General features: G+C 38.0%; 1 long non-coding RNA gene across 1 annotated transcript in view; it reads left to right on the top strand.

The window, feature by feature from the left end:
* LOC143266971 (uncharacterized) overlaps window positions 1-14,413 on the top strand; it is a 151,204-nt gene extending 136,791 nt beyond the window's left edge. The window contains exons 5-6 of the long non-coding RNA XR_013041818.1: window positions 8,761-8,872; window positions 13,818-14,413. This is a non-coding gene — a long non-coding RNA (uncharacterized LOC143266971). The remainder of the gene's footprint in view (window positions 1-8,760; window positions 8,873-13,817) is intronic.
* The last annotated feature ends 1,781 nt before the right edge of the window (window positions 14,414-16,194 follow it).

Below are 16,194 nucleotides of genomic sequence, written 5' to 3'. Positions count from 1 at the left end.
TAATGTCAAGTATGTTTAATCAATTAATGGTCATATTTTCAACATATTTGTAGCAATTTTCTAAATTGTTTGCCTTCTCTAAGAAAATACAAATATATATATACATACATACATACAAAATACATTCTGAAACAAGAGATGGGGAAGGCAAGGGAGGATAGTAGCTCAAATAATATCCAAGTTTAAGTTCTCCAGGTTCCCAAGTACACAGAGCAGACTGTTCATGCTGGGAAGCCTAGTTGCAAATAGGAGTTAAGTACTAGACACAGAGCACTGAAGAGGATTTATCACCTGATCAGTGTGCTTAAATCAAGTCTCTAATGTTGCTGAAGCATTAAATACCAGAAGTCTAGGTAGAGGAAAGGGGATTGCTACAAGTAATCTCTATAATTTTAGTTAGCTCTTTCATAATTTTAAATAAATGAAAGTTAAAACAAAAATAAAAGGTTACAATGTGACATGTGATCATATTGAGTGAATAAATGCTAACATGGTCTTTTAGAATTTTACTAATATTTTATATTATTCATATCACCCAACTTGACATAATATTTAATAAAAATATTTGCTATTACCATATTTTCCTTGATCATCCAACTGATATTTGTTTTGTTTGGGCTTAATGTTTTATATGTTGAGTGTACTTGCCTTTTGCAGAGAAGTATGGAAGACTTTTTTACTTTAGTCTTATTGCTCTAATCCATTTGTCATACTTTAAGTTGCTACTCGACTCTCTACAATTTAATCTCAGATATTTTCTAGTGAACAAATTCAGACTGTTTCAACTGCCTAGGCTATCTTAATCCTTTAGCCACTGGGACATCTTGTACAATACTAGTATGGGCTTTGGATGTATAGACTGCCTTAACACTGTCCATTTGATTTTCAGTGCTGTAGATTGTACACATACTTTACTCCTTGTAGAAAACAATCTGCCATTGAGCTACATCCATCACCCTTTGTATTTTTGTTTGTTTTGGGGAACTTTAGCAGTTCTTAACAACCATTTGCTCACTCATTCTTGTACCTATTTCAATTCCAAGCCCAGTACATTTTTGACAGTCATAAAATGAAGATATATCAGAAATCATGTCAATAAAATAGTGGCATGATATATTTGCCAGGTTTTACAAAGAAACACAACAATGGAGTATGTGAAGAAAGAGCCATAAAGGAAATCACTCAGTGAAGGAAGCAGCTGGCACACTGCTGGCAACTGGCTAGAAAACCAGAGAAGCCATTAGTGTCTTTTAAGAGACAGGAAGACAGTAGCGACATCTGAGTACATAATTACACAGGGAGAAGAGCTTGGGCAGTCATTCTAGAGGCCCATATTTGAGACAGAGGCTATAGCTAAGTCATTTGAGTGCTTTCCTAGCATGGAGAATCCATGGGTTCCATCCCCAGTGCTACATAGACCTAATGTGTTAGTACATGCCTATAATATCAGAACTCAGGCAGTGGAAGCAGGAAGATCAGGAGTTGAAAGTTATTGTCAGCTGCATAACCAGAGGCTGTCCTGGGATACATGAGACCATGTTTCCAAATAAACCAAGTAAGAATGTAAGAACCTCTAGTTTCCAGGCTCCCACAGGTCCCAGACCTCAGCCAGGGGGGAAAGTGTATGACAAACTAGCATAGAACCTACGTGAGAACTTTCCCTCCCTCCTGCTAGTCTCTACAATTCCATTTCACCCTCTCTTTAGACATATCCTTCCAATGTCAGCACCATTTCTATAGCAAAGCTACCCACTGAATTTGCTGACTAAACCCTTTTTCTCTTTCTGTAAACTCATTCCATTCTGTTAAGTTTTTATCCTCTGATACAATATCTGAAGCACGTATCCCTGAACAAGTGCATTTCTAACCTTACTCTTCACTCCTGTTTGACTGGTGTCTTGGAACTCGTGCGTGCTAGACTCTACCAACTGAGCTACAACCCAAGCCTCAACCTAAAGAGCTTGAGCAAGACTGGTCAGAATTATACTGTGGCTCACTGTCCAGGTTTATCTCTTCTCTAGTTTTCTGGGTCAGGGCAGCCAGGCAGCCTCTGTCTCTGTCTGTGTGGGCCTCTCTCTTCTCCCTTCCTCCTCTCCTTTTCTTCCCTTCCCCCTCTCTCTCCCTCAGACAATTGTCATGGAAATATATTAAATAGCACAGTCACAGTGGCTGGATTAGGAACAAAGGAAGCCCTCACACACCAATGCCTTTGTTGATCCTGAACTGCCCCCTTCACACAGACCATTGTGTCACCAAGCCAGTAACTCTGTGGTGGAGAGGGCTGGAACTCACACATGTCATTATTATTATTATTATTATTATTACTTTACTTGTTTTCATTCCTTCGCTTTTACATCTGCTGTTTCAATCTGGCTACTTAGCAGCACCAGTTTGGCTGACACTGAAATGGTAATTTAGAACACAGTTTTTAAATGGGAAGAGCACACTGCTCACCATTGGTTAAAGGAATGACAAAGACAGTAGCTTGAAGCTGGCTTGGATGGAAGATCTGGCTCACACAGAAGTAATTACATCTGCTTTAAAAAAAGAACATTTCTTGAACATAAATGCCATTTTCTTGATACTTGAATGAGTTTCTTTAATCTAATATTTTATTTTAACGTGAGAATTTAACAACTTTTGGGAGATAAAAATCTCATTTTGTGTTAGGAACAATGTGCAATAATTGTACAAGTTGATGGGGTTCTTTCAATCCATACACAGTGTGTGCTGACCAGAAATACACTTCTATTAATAGAACTTTGCGTTTATAAAACAAAGACCTCTTCCTCTCTACCTCCCTCCTCTTTTCTCTTTCTTGTTCTTTTCCCTCTCCCTCTCTCTCTCCCCCTCCCTCACCTTTATTTTCTGTTTGTTAGTGATAAAATTCATCTATGTGTTTCTCCTATATCAAGTAGAATTCCTAACTACTGATCTGGTTACACATTCATCTCTCTGGTCCGAATCTGGTAGCACATTTACTTCACTGCAGCAGAGGATTGACCAGGTCACAGGCAGTTGTGTTTCCTGTATAAGAAAGGCAGCTGCATTCATGAATGTGTACTGTAGCAGTGACACTGAGTATGAAAAGAGACACGTCCTTTACATTTGTGGCAGCATTTTCCCATAATTTCCTACACTTGTGTGTTTTCCTGTCCCAGTTTTGGGGCATGAAAATGAGTGAAGCTAAAATGCTGAGATTTCCTGCTAGAGAGCATGCATACAACTAGGAAAATGTGAAACTGATGTTACTTCACAACAGAATGACTTCAGTATCCAAATTCTTTCTCAGTGCATGCTGCAAACTCAGGGTCATTAGCTTTGCAGAGTAAAAAAGATAGGCCTCTCTGCAGGAGTCCCACTTGGTCCATGGCTACACCTTCCCTTCACAGCATCCCAAAGAGCAGAGGGTTCCAAAAAACACGAGAGGTGTCAAGAGGAATGGTTGGATTGACACTGTCAGGCTTGAGTCCAGGCTTGTCACTCTGTTTACACAGAGGGAAATAATTTCTGTTTCATTTCCTGAAGATCAGACTGCTGACTCTACATAATGGTCCATGGTAATTCTCCATTGAAAATCCAAAGAGAAACAGTAACACACACAAGCACACACACACACACACACACACACACACACACACACACACACACACACACACATTGGAGAAATATCAGTGGGTAGGTTGTCAGCAAGTTTCTGAATTAATAATATTATGGTATAGACTACTGCTGTGGGATGTTCTGTATGTCAAATGTGTTGCTCTGATTGGTTAATAATTAAAACAGTGATTGGCCAATAGCCAGGAAGGAAGTATAGGTGGGACAAGCAGAGAAAAGAATTCTGGGAGGTGGAAGGCTGAGGCAGAGAGACACTGCCAGCTGCCGCCATGACAAGCGGGACGTAAGGTACCTGTAAGCCACGAGCCACGTGGCAACTTATAGACTAATAGATATGGGTTAATTTAACAGAAGAACTAGATAACAAGAAGCCTGCTGTGGCCATACAGTTTGTAAGCAATATAAGTCTCTGTGTGTTTGCTTGGTTAGGTTTGAGTGGCTGTGGGACTGGCAGGTGAGAGAGATTTGTCCTGACTGTGGGCCAGGCAGGACTGGAGAAAAACTCTAGCAACAGACTACATAGGTGGAAACGGAGTCTGCAGGTGGATTTCAGATGAGCAGGGACAGAGGCTACGTATGCATAGTCAATTTAAAACAGAGAGGGTCTACCATTTGTGGACAATATGCAGAAAGAAATCTTCACAAGTTCACATAAAGAGCCAATTTCAGCACAGTTTACTATACATTATGGTAGGGTCATAGTATAAACATTGATTATCTTGAAAGGTTTACATATTGAATGCAGCATAGCACACAGAGAGAAGCCAGGAGCAGAGACAGAGAGAAGACACGACTTGAAAAAGTCTTGCTTATTGATGGATACTTTGCCAAGCTCCAGCAGAGGTTGTCAAGCCTGACAAGAGCCCAGTGGTTTTGCTGAGCTAAGAACAAAGAACAAGTTTCTATGAAAGTCAAGGAGACAAGAGATTTCAGTGACAATACCACACAGAAGGGAGCAGTATGGGAAGACACACAGAGGCCACTGGGGCTCTCCCTATTCACAGAGCTGAGGAATGATGTGGGCGTTAGTGGAGAAAGCTGCCTAAGTCCAAGAAAGATCCTGGTGAACCCTGTCAACATTCAAGTAAATGTATCAGTGCATAAATGACTTCTGGTCCCTTGCTGAGAAAAAGACTCACAATTCATGAAGCCTTACACAGAGGTTTCCGGAGGCCACTGATCAGTGTAGTGGAAAAATTAGTCTTAAACTAGTGGTTCCTTTTATCACATTTAAATGTCAGCCTCCGAGAGATTAAACTATCAATTGAAAAATAACTGTTGTTTTTTATCAAATATTCAAGAACATTTAGAGAGAGAAAAAATTCAGCATCAAAGAACATAAAATTTATGGTTGCTTTTGGCAGACAATTACTGTCTGCTTGCAAAGAAATAAGGAGAGAAAGATTTAATAAACAGAAACAAACTGAGAAAAGGCACAGACGGATGATGGATTTAATTAATGATGCCACATAATTATTATTACTAAACACAGAGATACATTTGTCCAGTGTATTGTTTAAGAAGGCCGATGAGAACCTGGGCATGCTGATTAAAGAATACAGGAAATACCTCAAATAGTCTAACTCAAACTTCTAGAGATGGAAAAACTAGCATTATCTGAAATAGAAAAGAAGATGAGATGGACAAAGTGTCAGCTTTTCTTTAGAAGAGGGTATCATGAGAGGTCTTCCAAGATCTAACAAGGTAACTGATGGAATTTGCTGGAAGCCTGTGACACAAAGGTCTCCATCCTCACCATGCAGTCTCAGCATAGGTACACTGCCACATTTTTTCCTTTGACTAGTCCATTATAAGATTAATTTTTAATTTGTCTGTATACACATGGGTATAGATAACTCTGTTAGGTGAACAAGGAGGTCAGGAGGGATTGTTTGGACCCTTGGAGCAGGAGGTACTGCTGTTGTAACACACCAGACATGGGTGTTGGGAACCAAATTCAAATCCCCTGGAAGAGCAGTTCATGTTCTTAATCACTGATCCATTGCTCAACCCCCTTTTTTTAACATGATAGAATAAATAAATTTTAATCACTATTTAATACTTTTCTTCAGTTAAAATATGTACTCAGTTTCAGGTTCTCTGGTGTAAATATAAATTATTGTTTTCTACAAACGCACATACACAAACATACAGTTTGAGGTTATTATATTTAAGTAGTATTGTGGTTATCATATGCCTAAAAATAATTTGACTGAATATTAAGTGATTGGAATAATGACTTTAAATCAATTATATCAGTTTTAATTCATTTAGAGTTAATTGCATCTATGTAGTAAAATTTCATTATTCAATGCATTAAAGTAAAACATTATTTACCACTAAAAATAAACCATATTTTCACTTAAATAGGGCCTTCCCATAAATCAGCACTCCTTTTTTGTTTTTTAACCCATCAAGTCCAATTTGTACTGCCCATATATTCTTGGCTGTGTGGACTTCCTTCCACTGGAGCAGATGACCCACCAGAGGCTGCAATTGTGAAAAAAACTGACTCCCTCTTTCAGCAGCTATCAGTTGCCAATAATTCCCCAGCCAGAGGTGGAGCATATTGTAAGAGCCAAAGGCCTTGTATGGCTATAAGTAAACAGTGTTTTCCGGACACATCATGGAAGTTGCACATATTTACTCACAGTGATTTTAACAGCATGCACCAGACCTGTGCAAGCTCATGCCAAACAAAACCCCACCATGGAGGGCGTTAAACTCAAAATAGTATTTCCTAATATTGTCATTATAGAACTATTTCATGAAAAATCAAACTTTTTTTTGCAATTTTTCCCTCTTCAGTCAGGAAGATTGACAGATACAATTGCATATTTAATATAATCAGAAATAATTTTAACTTTGATTCTGCCTCCAGAAAATTAAGAAAACATACATTCCAAATTAAAATAATCATGCATATCAAAAAGTTTTGCTTTATTGGACCATTGGTTCCACTTTTTCCTTTGTATGTTGTAGTGAAAGCTTGTGTTCTGATGAAATTAATATCTTGGAAAAATTAATATTTTCAATACTATAAAATAGAAGTAGGATGGAAAGATGGCACAGCAGTTAATATCACTTATAGCTCTCTAAGTGGACCTTAGGTTTTGATCATCAAAACACAAATTCCAGGTTCAGGGAATCTGACACACTCTTCTGGCCTCAGCAGGTACCTATCTACACATGACATACACAAACACATACTATCTATAGGAACTAATGTTTTAACAAATGATAGGAGTGATTTTTCATATGCTTTCTGTAAGCCAGTTGTGATGGCAAATGCCAGGAATCACAACACTCATGAGACTGAGACAGGAGGATTGGTGTGAGTTGAGGCCATGTTGGACAACATAGTAAGTACAAGCCAGCCTGGGTTACATAATGAGATGTTGTGTGGAGGGACACACACGCACACATACATACAGACACACAGAAACACACACATACAGAGAGAGAGAGAGAGAGAGAGAGAGAGAGAGAGAGAGAGAGAGAGAGAGAGAGAGAGGAGTGGGGAGAGAGGAAAAAGGAGAGGTTGGGGGGGGTACAGAGAGAAACACAGAGGTCAGCATGTGGGAGTTTGTTCTCTCCCAGCATGTGGGTCCTGTGGACCAAACTAAGGTCATCAGTCTTGCCAACAGATGGATTTACCTGCTGGGTCATCATTGAGTGTTTATATGAAAATAACTCAATACATATGGAAGCTCTAAAAATGTATTTTACAAAGTTGTTTCTAAATTTAATCAAGCTGTCTGAAAACATAGTTCAAATTAAGCAAATTGGTATTTTAATTTTTTTCAGTGCTCTCAAGATTATTAAGGACAATTTTGTATGTGACACAAGAAAGTATTTTTTAAATCAATATATCCAGTATCTATCAACATATCCATATCCTTTTGTTCATTCACTACAAATGTCATTTGTTCCAAAATAATATTTGCATTAAGGACAAATTAAAACAAAGAAATAAAAATCCTTAAATTCCTCTATGGAGAATGAGCGTGGTTTTAAAAGTAGAGAACAGTGAGATGTCTTTGTGGTGACTCATATCTATCCTCATCTCTGTCAGCTCACTAGTCTATATAGTTCCTTCAGACCTGACACTGATTTATGTTAATGCAGGAAATGACATCACCATGATCGCTCTTTAGACTGGTAGGACTTTTGGACATTTTCTCTAGTAGAGATCAGTGTTCACCAGAAGCATCATATAACAATTTTAGACTCTGAAAAATGGATGCTTCCTGTTTGGCAAAGAAAATGTAAAGACTGTTTTTTTCTCCCCAAGGTCATTTTAACATTCTGAAGTTTCTTTTAAAAGAATGTTAAATCCTAATGTTCTTCATTAAATGAAGATAAATGTTTGTAGTGCATGGGAACATCTGCAGATCTTAACTGTGTTGCACAAACTCAAGAAGAGAAGGACTAGCACACACAAGGTGACATATCCACGGGTGTATAATGGGTTTTTCTCCATTAATGATGCTGACTGAACCCAAGTCAGACAAGATTTCTTGGGAGCAATGGTCCAGGTTTAAATAAATAAATAAATAAATAAATAAATAAATAAATAAATAAATAAATAAATAAATAAATAAATAAAACTGAAGAGAAAAAATTAACCAGGAGATGTTTCCCAGTATGATTATTACATGGATGAGAGAAACACAGTAGGGCGAGCTGAACCCTGACTACAGGTCAGAATGGTGTGGAGGACTGCTAATGTAAAAGCTGAAGATCTAGAAGGAAAAAGAAAGAAGGAGTGAGGAGAACATAGGAGAGAACATTGCTTCTTAGACAGAGCCACCCAGAGTATGATCAAGAGACTCAGAAAACCCTACTGTGAGCCTCCACCACACTCTCCCAGTTTAGTATAACAAGAAAGTTATACTAAAAGTATAACCAGCTAGTTTAGTTAAACCAGAAAGACATTGTATTTTAGAAGTGTTATGTGTTCTGGTATCTAAGACAGGATAGGAACTGAATGTCATCAGTTAATACAGATAATTTGTCTTTTTCAAAAAATACGTTTTAAGTATTCATAGCTCTAGAAAATGATCCCCGATGGATATAGTGAATGCTGTATTTTCCTCCTGAGGAAGCCATGCCTAATCTGCAAACTGCTTCTTATTCCAGATGCATAAGGCTTGGTCATAGACACACAGTACTTCATTGGAAGAAGCAAACACACTGGGTGATGTGAAGCAGATGTCTGTTCTGTTTGCTCTGAGACCTCAGAGAGTATAAGGTACGTCTATGCCTTCCTCCATTTCATACTAGCTTTGGAAGAAAACTTGATCCAAGCATTAAATTGCTGTTTTAATCTGTTACAAGATAGAAATGAAAACAATCATATTAAGTATCATGTGCCTTAGGTGAACTTTAATTGCTTCCATTATATTTTAAAATGTGAAAAGTGATTATTTCAACTGATCAAGAAGACAGATAAAAAGAAAAAGAAAACTACATTCCTAAGAACATCTTGTTATCAAAAGGGACCTTAAGTGATATGTTTGTGTCTCCTGAATATAGGAATAAGTCTTCAAGGCAAGGCTCTGAGAACACTGCAGAATCTATGGGGGAGTGACTAGTGCCCATACATACATGTGAAGCAATGTGCCACAGCCTTACTGTATGATTATAACTGGGGTTAGGAACTCAAATCCCCCTGAGATTATTTCAAAGAGGTTAAATTTGAACAGTTTCTAAAATCTGATTTATTTCTTTGAGAATAAATGTAGACTGAAGTACAAAAAGAAAGAAGAATGGCGCACAACAACGCAGGATTTCCTAGTAATGCAAAACAAGGCCGTGGTGTGGCTGCTTACCATCAAATGTCCCAGGACTAGACTCAGAGATCACTTCTAAAAAATAGCTACAGGTTTCAGCTTGAGCCAAAATTCCCTATTGCTGGCAGAAGTCCATTATTTTCCAAACTTACTAAAAATACAACAATCTGCAGGAGGAGTGGGACCCTCGCTAAAAGAAATCAGGTAGAACATAGTTACACAGAGGAATCTTCAGGTGCACAGCCTCTTCTCGCTCAGACCCATTGGAGAAACCCCCAGGTTGCTTTCTATTGAACTTCCTGACTCATCCATTTGTGAGTTAAGTTCTGGCTGCCAGTAATGACAGTTTGGGAAATGTAGGCTCTCTATGCTGCACAAACAGCCACCTGACCCTGTAGATAAGATGGTGCATGCAATGGCTAGGATATCTGTAACCACAGTTGACACTTGTCATTAAGAAACAGTATTGCCAGTTCCGGCTGTCTCCCGATCATTGCCAGCAGTCTATTGTGTGGGTATCTTTGTGGATTTCTGTGGGCCTCTCTAGCACTTTGTTTCTTCCTTTTCTCATGTGGTCTTCATTTACCATGGTCTCCTATTCCTTGTTCTCCCTCTCTGTTCTGGATCCAGCTGGGATGTCCTGCTCCCACAGGCTCTCTTTCCCTCGACCCTTGCCCTTCATTACTACCACTCATGTCCAGGTTGTTCAGGTAGATCTCAGCCATTTCTTCGTCATTGGGCGATCTCTGTGTCTTTCTTGGTGTCCTGTTTTCTAGATAGCCTTCCTGGTGATGTGAGTAGCAGTCCAGTCATCCTTGTTCCACATCTATTATCCTCTGGTGATGGGATGGCCAAACACCCTAATAGAACATGAAAATAAGTCACATTTACCATATGGACATAAACGACAGAAGAGAAAGCAATCTCTAACAGTCACTTTGAATGACCATCAGTGAGCTGAGCTGAAACTGGCATAGAACAAAAGAATCCAATTTACTGTTACTCAGTAAATCGTCTACAAGAATTCTTTTTAATAAGTAACCCTGTGTGTTATTCATTGCATTAGCCATGGTGAATAAGATTTACAATCAAACAATGCACCAAATGCCTAAGATATTTAGACTGACCATCCTCTATTTCTTCACTGAAAATAAAGTAATTATTTTAAAAGCTATCAATTAAGAAATGTGGATACAATTTCCTCTTTGCTCTGTTTCTGTTTGATAAATATCACAATCCTTATAACAATGTATGTGGTGCACATATCTCTTTTTATAAAGAAGCATAATGTCACAGGAGAATCAAGAGTGTGCTTGGGTTCAAGGTTACAATACTAACAAGTTCAATGTGTAAATATTCCGCTCATGTATATAAAATAAGTTTATGCTCAGTTGAGTTCTTATTCTTCAGTATTTATTACATATTAACACCAGTACAAATTCACTGATAATATACTTGTGACTTAAGGCACATTTTCACTTATGAGTAACTCCATAGCATCTTTTGAATCTCATTTATACCTTCAAGTAAGAAATATAAGGTGACACAAAGTTATTCCTGTAGAGCTACCATTTCAAGGCTGTAGAACACATCACAAAAGACAGATCCAAGCCATAAGCTAACACCCCATAATCAAACCAGCTGCAGAGAGCTCTGCAGGAACCCTTGCTACACATCAAAAGAGGGGGAAGGAAAGGGGGAAGGAAGAAAGAGGGAGGAAAAGAGAGAGAAGGGAGATTTCACTCAACCACAACATATACCATGGTAATCCCATTAGAGGGTAATGGAGCTGAAAACTTCCTAAATTTGACTGAAGTCTTTGTGGTACAGATAGAGAACCATGTGTTATGTTTGTGGTTGTGTTTGCTATGCATGCAAATCTGCTGTGGTCCAGATCTTATAAGTTAGGTATACTACACAGTCCTTGACAATAATAATAAGCAACAATGTTACTTGTGTGGGTCACTGGAAACACCAAAGCCAGCAGAATAATGATCCATATGAGGCAAGAAAGAAATCCTGTTCAACATAACTCAGTTGCCAGTGTTGGCTTAAATTTCAGGAGTCTGACACTGGGCAGTTTAAATTTTAGGCATTAAAGTACAGTACAATTTTGGAAAAAAAGTTTCTTGGTAACAATTTTCTCAATCCCATGTGCACAATAAAGCTTAAGACATGATGACATCAAAACTCTTTTTGCAAAGTACTTGTGACCTCTTCCATACAAATGGCTTCTAGCCTTTAATCCCAGCACCCGGGAGGCAGAGCTAGGTGGATCTTTGTGAGTTCGAGGCCAGCCTGGGCTACCAAGTGAGCTCCAGGAGATGTGCAAAGCTACACAGAGAAACCCTGTCTCGAAAAACCAAAAAAAAAAAAAAAAAAAAAAAAAAAAAAGAATGGCTTCTATAGCTTAAGGGCCCAGAGGATGATCTGGTGTAGTCTTATGATTGTGTAGGTCACTAAACTACAAAGCACATGTGACTGTTTCCCTAAGTATAGGTTCTATTGACTGAGGAAAAAAAAGCTCAAGAAAAAGGTCTAGAGAGGGAAGAATCTGGGGTAAACATAATAGTCTGGGGGATTTGAGTGTGGCATGGCCACTCAGATAGCACAGATCACCTGGCAATTAACAATATCCACTCTCAGCCTTCTGCATGGAAAACAGATATATAGCTCCTCTATTGAGAGGATAACTCTGAATATTTAAAATCCTGGGTTTTCTAGTACAAACAGTTACTCATGTGCTCTGTATGAATTATTACATTATTAGCTTTTAGTCTTTCTTTAGTTATGATGTTTACTGTAATAATTATAGGTTTATGTGAGGGTCATATGAGCACCAGCCTTATGGATCCTGTCTATAGACTGAAATTTTCACTTGTATTTGGTTTAATTTTATATTATTTCATTTCCTTTATATCTAGAAGCAATTTGTGACAGGATATATATCATATAGTCATGTAAATATATATTTGGTGTTTGGCACGTTGTACCATACAGAACTAAACAGAAAATCTCTATAATGTTTCCACAGTAATCATCTTACATTTAATTTCCTAGGTAATATTCATTATTAAGTGGTAATCACTTGTGTATATAACCTGAGTGTGCAAGCATTTTGTTGAGAATTGAAGAGAACAAGTGAGAAAGAAAGAGAAGCTCCTCTAAATCAAACTGAACCAAAAATAATCATTTTCAGTGTCAGAAATATGCTTCTAGTGTCATTGAAAGAAATGGCAGAATAATATTGTAAAGGAAATTGCTCTTATTAAACATAGTTATACTTTCCTCAGTAAAAAGAAAACTTTAAAAAAGTTATATTGATATTATACAAGATATATAAAAAATGGAAATGGATATTTTTTGTGTGATGCCAACACAGAGGGTTTGATTAGACTATACAACTGAGATTCTATGGATGGTGGCAGGTTGAGAGGCCAATCTCACCAAAAATTGACAATATTAATTTTGTATTGTTTTCCAAACAGTTCAAAATTGTTTCTTTCAGTTATAAGTTTTACTATATCATTTTTTTCATGTATTTTGGTCCTAGTTTTCAAATTCCAGCATTTATTCTAAAAGATGATTTCTATTCTCACACAAGACATGTGGATGCTAATTGGGGTATATAGAGACATGCTTTGTATTTGATTAAAAATGAATAATCTTTTATGCTGAATTTCATTGTGAGATACATTTATACCTCACTACTGCAAATCCTCAGAGGAGAATTCCAATCTTTACAACAGTTCCTTGAGTGAAGTTTGTGGTGCTATTTACTGCTTAGCACTGTCTTCAGAAAAAAGAGAAATAGATACTACTTAATACGAAATTTACTTATTTCATGCACTATAATTTAAATATTACTTGGTGCCAATGTGTATGCAAAGTATGGTAGGAGAGATTTTTATTTCTGACCTATCTTGATGCAAATGCCTTATTGTGTACGTAATTTATATCAAATCAAGGAAGAATACAAATCAAAGTTTGTATTTTCTTGCATTATAGTGATGCTGTGTGTGGTTAATTTGAGTCTGGGAGGCAAATGTTGATAAAACACTTTAAGAATTTACTGCTAGCTGCTTTCAAAGATGGCATGTGTGAATATAGTATGTAACTTAACTAGATTATACATGTACATAAAGTTTAAAATTGAATAAATTTATATTTGCAGAAAGTTAACACAGCATATATTAATAATTAACTTTAAAATGAGAATTGATAAGTAACTACTTTTCCTAATTTGTATACAAAGAAGAGTTATGTACCTTATTGTTAATTTCAAACATTAAATTCTGAATTGTTCAATAAGTTGTATGCATTAAATGTTCCCAAAGAACATCAGTGTAAGATTCTAAAGCCATGAATCTATAATCAGTTTCAAAATAATCAGCTTCCTGGCAGGTGCAATCCTGATGTCATTCTCTCAAAGATAAAAGTGACTCATAAGGAATTCAAAGGTGATTGTATTGGGGTTTAGTCTGTGAAGGTACCTATCCTAGTAATAATCTCTTTTCAAATTTGGCTGTCCGACTATTGAAATAGTAGAATCAAGAAATTGGGATTTCCCTCAACCCTCTAATGGAAACTGAGGGACTATTTCTGGACCTCTTTGTCCCACTTCCCAATGAGGCTCCAGTGGATTAATTTCCTTTTTCAGTGTTTCACTGCTAACTTGGCCTCTTCTTGTCTTATGGAAGAAGGGTGGCTGAGCCCGGCTCATTAGGGTGGTCAGATCCTAGGTACTGACAGGAATGGATCTGGTAACAGCTGCTGGGAGGAAGGACATGGAAGAAGAGGGGGGATTTCCATTTCAGAAATGACTTTCATTGATTGAAGTAAAAATGATGGTCTGTGGAGTACACGATGAGGGATCCTGGAATACAGAGAGGTGGGTCAGGAGCCAAGGGCCTTTCCTCCTGCTAGCTTTTTATTAAGAAAGCCAAAATTGCCATCTTTCTATGGTGACATGGGGCTAGAGTGTAAAATCTGAACTTTGTTCTTGCAGGAAGACCAAGGAAGAATATTAACCTCAGTGCTATTTGCTTTAACCTTGCAGTCAGCAGGAGTTGCTCTGGGGGCTGGGGAGCACAGGATATATATATATGGTATTTATTGTCTTCCATTTACCATTTAGTTTTATGTTCAGAGAGGAAAAATGACAGCCTTGACTGCATTTTGACTACTTTTCTGTCCTGCAGGTTTGGATCAGGAAGGCACAGCTCATTGTGTTTGCTGCCATTAGTTTACCCATTCCTGTTTGCAGCCAGTATAAAACTGATGCATTTTAACCTTGTGGTCTTGTTGATACTGAAATGCTACTCTAGGTTTAATTTTATCTATCCATGGAGGCCAGCTTGAAAACAAGTTATGAACATGGTAAAGATTTTTTATTACTTTGCTTAGAAATGGTCTCTGTGATGGGTTGAATGAAAATAGGCCCCTTAAGCTCATAGGAAGTGTCACTACTAAAAGGTGTATCCTTATTGGAGTAGGTGTGGCCTTGTTGAAGGAAATGTGTCACTGGAGGTACACTTTGAGGTTTCACATGCTCTAGCTAGACCCAGTGTCTCTATTCCTGCTTCCTGCTGATCCAGATATAGAGCTCTCAGCTACCTCTTCAGGACCATGTCTCCCTGCATGCTGCCATGTCCTGTAATGCTGATAATGAATTAAACCTCTGAACTGTAATACAGCTCCAGTTTTCCTTTATAAGAGTTTGTATGTTTACGGTGTTTCTTTTCATGGCAATAGAAACCCTAAGACAGAGTTGCTACCAGAGACTGGGGTATTGTTGAATAGGCCTGACCATGGTATTATTTGGAGGAATGTGAACTTTGGGACTTTGAATTAGGAAAGCAGATGAATGCTTTAAGTGGGACTAAATGAGTCACACTAGTAGGATCATGGAAGACAGTAGTGCTGGGGTGAGTTGAACTGTGAGACCTGGTTCAAGAGGTCTCAGGGGAGGAGAATATTAATTTGTGGCCTAGACATAATTATTGTGATATTTTGGTGAAGAATGTGACTACTTTCTGCTCTTGTTAAAAAAATCTGCCTGAGGCTAAATTGAAGAGCTATGGATTAAAAGCTTTGTCAGAGGAGATTTCAAGACAGCCTAGTATTGAATGTCTTGCTTGGTTGTTAGTGGCCACGCTTATACAGATCTATAATGAAAAAGAGCAAGCTAAGCAAGGAAAAATACAAAATGTACAGTATGAGGAAAAAAGGAGCACCAGGAAGTATAAACAGATTAAAAAAAAAACCTTATGCTACATCGAGTAAACGGAGTAGTTATTTCAGAGAAAGATCCCAGCTAACTAAGCTTCCAACTTGTGAAAATAAATTTAAGACAAGGTTAGGGAAAGGCATGGTGGTATAGACCTTTAATCCCAGCACTCAGAATTCAGAGGCAGCAGATCTCAGAGTTTGAGGCCAGCCTCATCTACTGAATGAGTTCCAGAGCAGCTAGGCTTAGACAATAAAGGAAAGCATTGAAAACAGAAAGCTGGTGTGCTTGAATTAAGGGATTGTGTTCCAGCCCTATCAAGCAGCAGAACTTAGCAGTTTTGGTCATGTGATTCTGGCTTTAGAGTCCAGGATAGAGGAAAGGGGTTATAGGACCTCTGTCCATGCATAAGGAAAGCAACTGAGGATATGAGTCAAGGGTGTTCTGGATGGAGGCCTAGAAAGGTCATTGTATGAAGCTGTGGAGTTGATGCCTGCATTGTCTTGGAGACCCCAAGACGTTGGGGATGCCAGAGCTGTGGGATAGCTCCCT

This window comes from Peromyscus maniculatus, chromosome 1 (genome assembly GCF_049852395.1).
Source record: "Peromyscus maniculatus bairdii isolate BWxNUB_F1_BW_parent chromosome 1, HU_Pman_BW_mat_3.1, whole genome shotgun sequence".
Classification (NCBI taxonomy): domain Eukaryota; kingdom Metazoa; phylum Chordata; class Mammalia; order Rodentia; family Cricetidae; genus Peromyscus; species Peromyscus maniculatus.
Note: the sequence above shows the minus strand (reverse complement) of the source record. Positions and strands in the feature narration are given on the sequence as shown.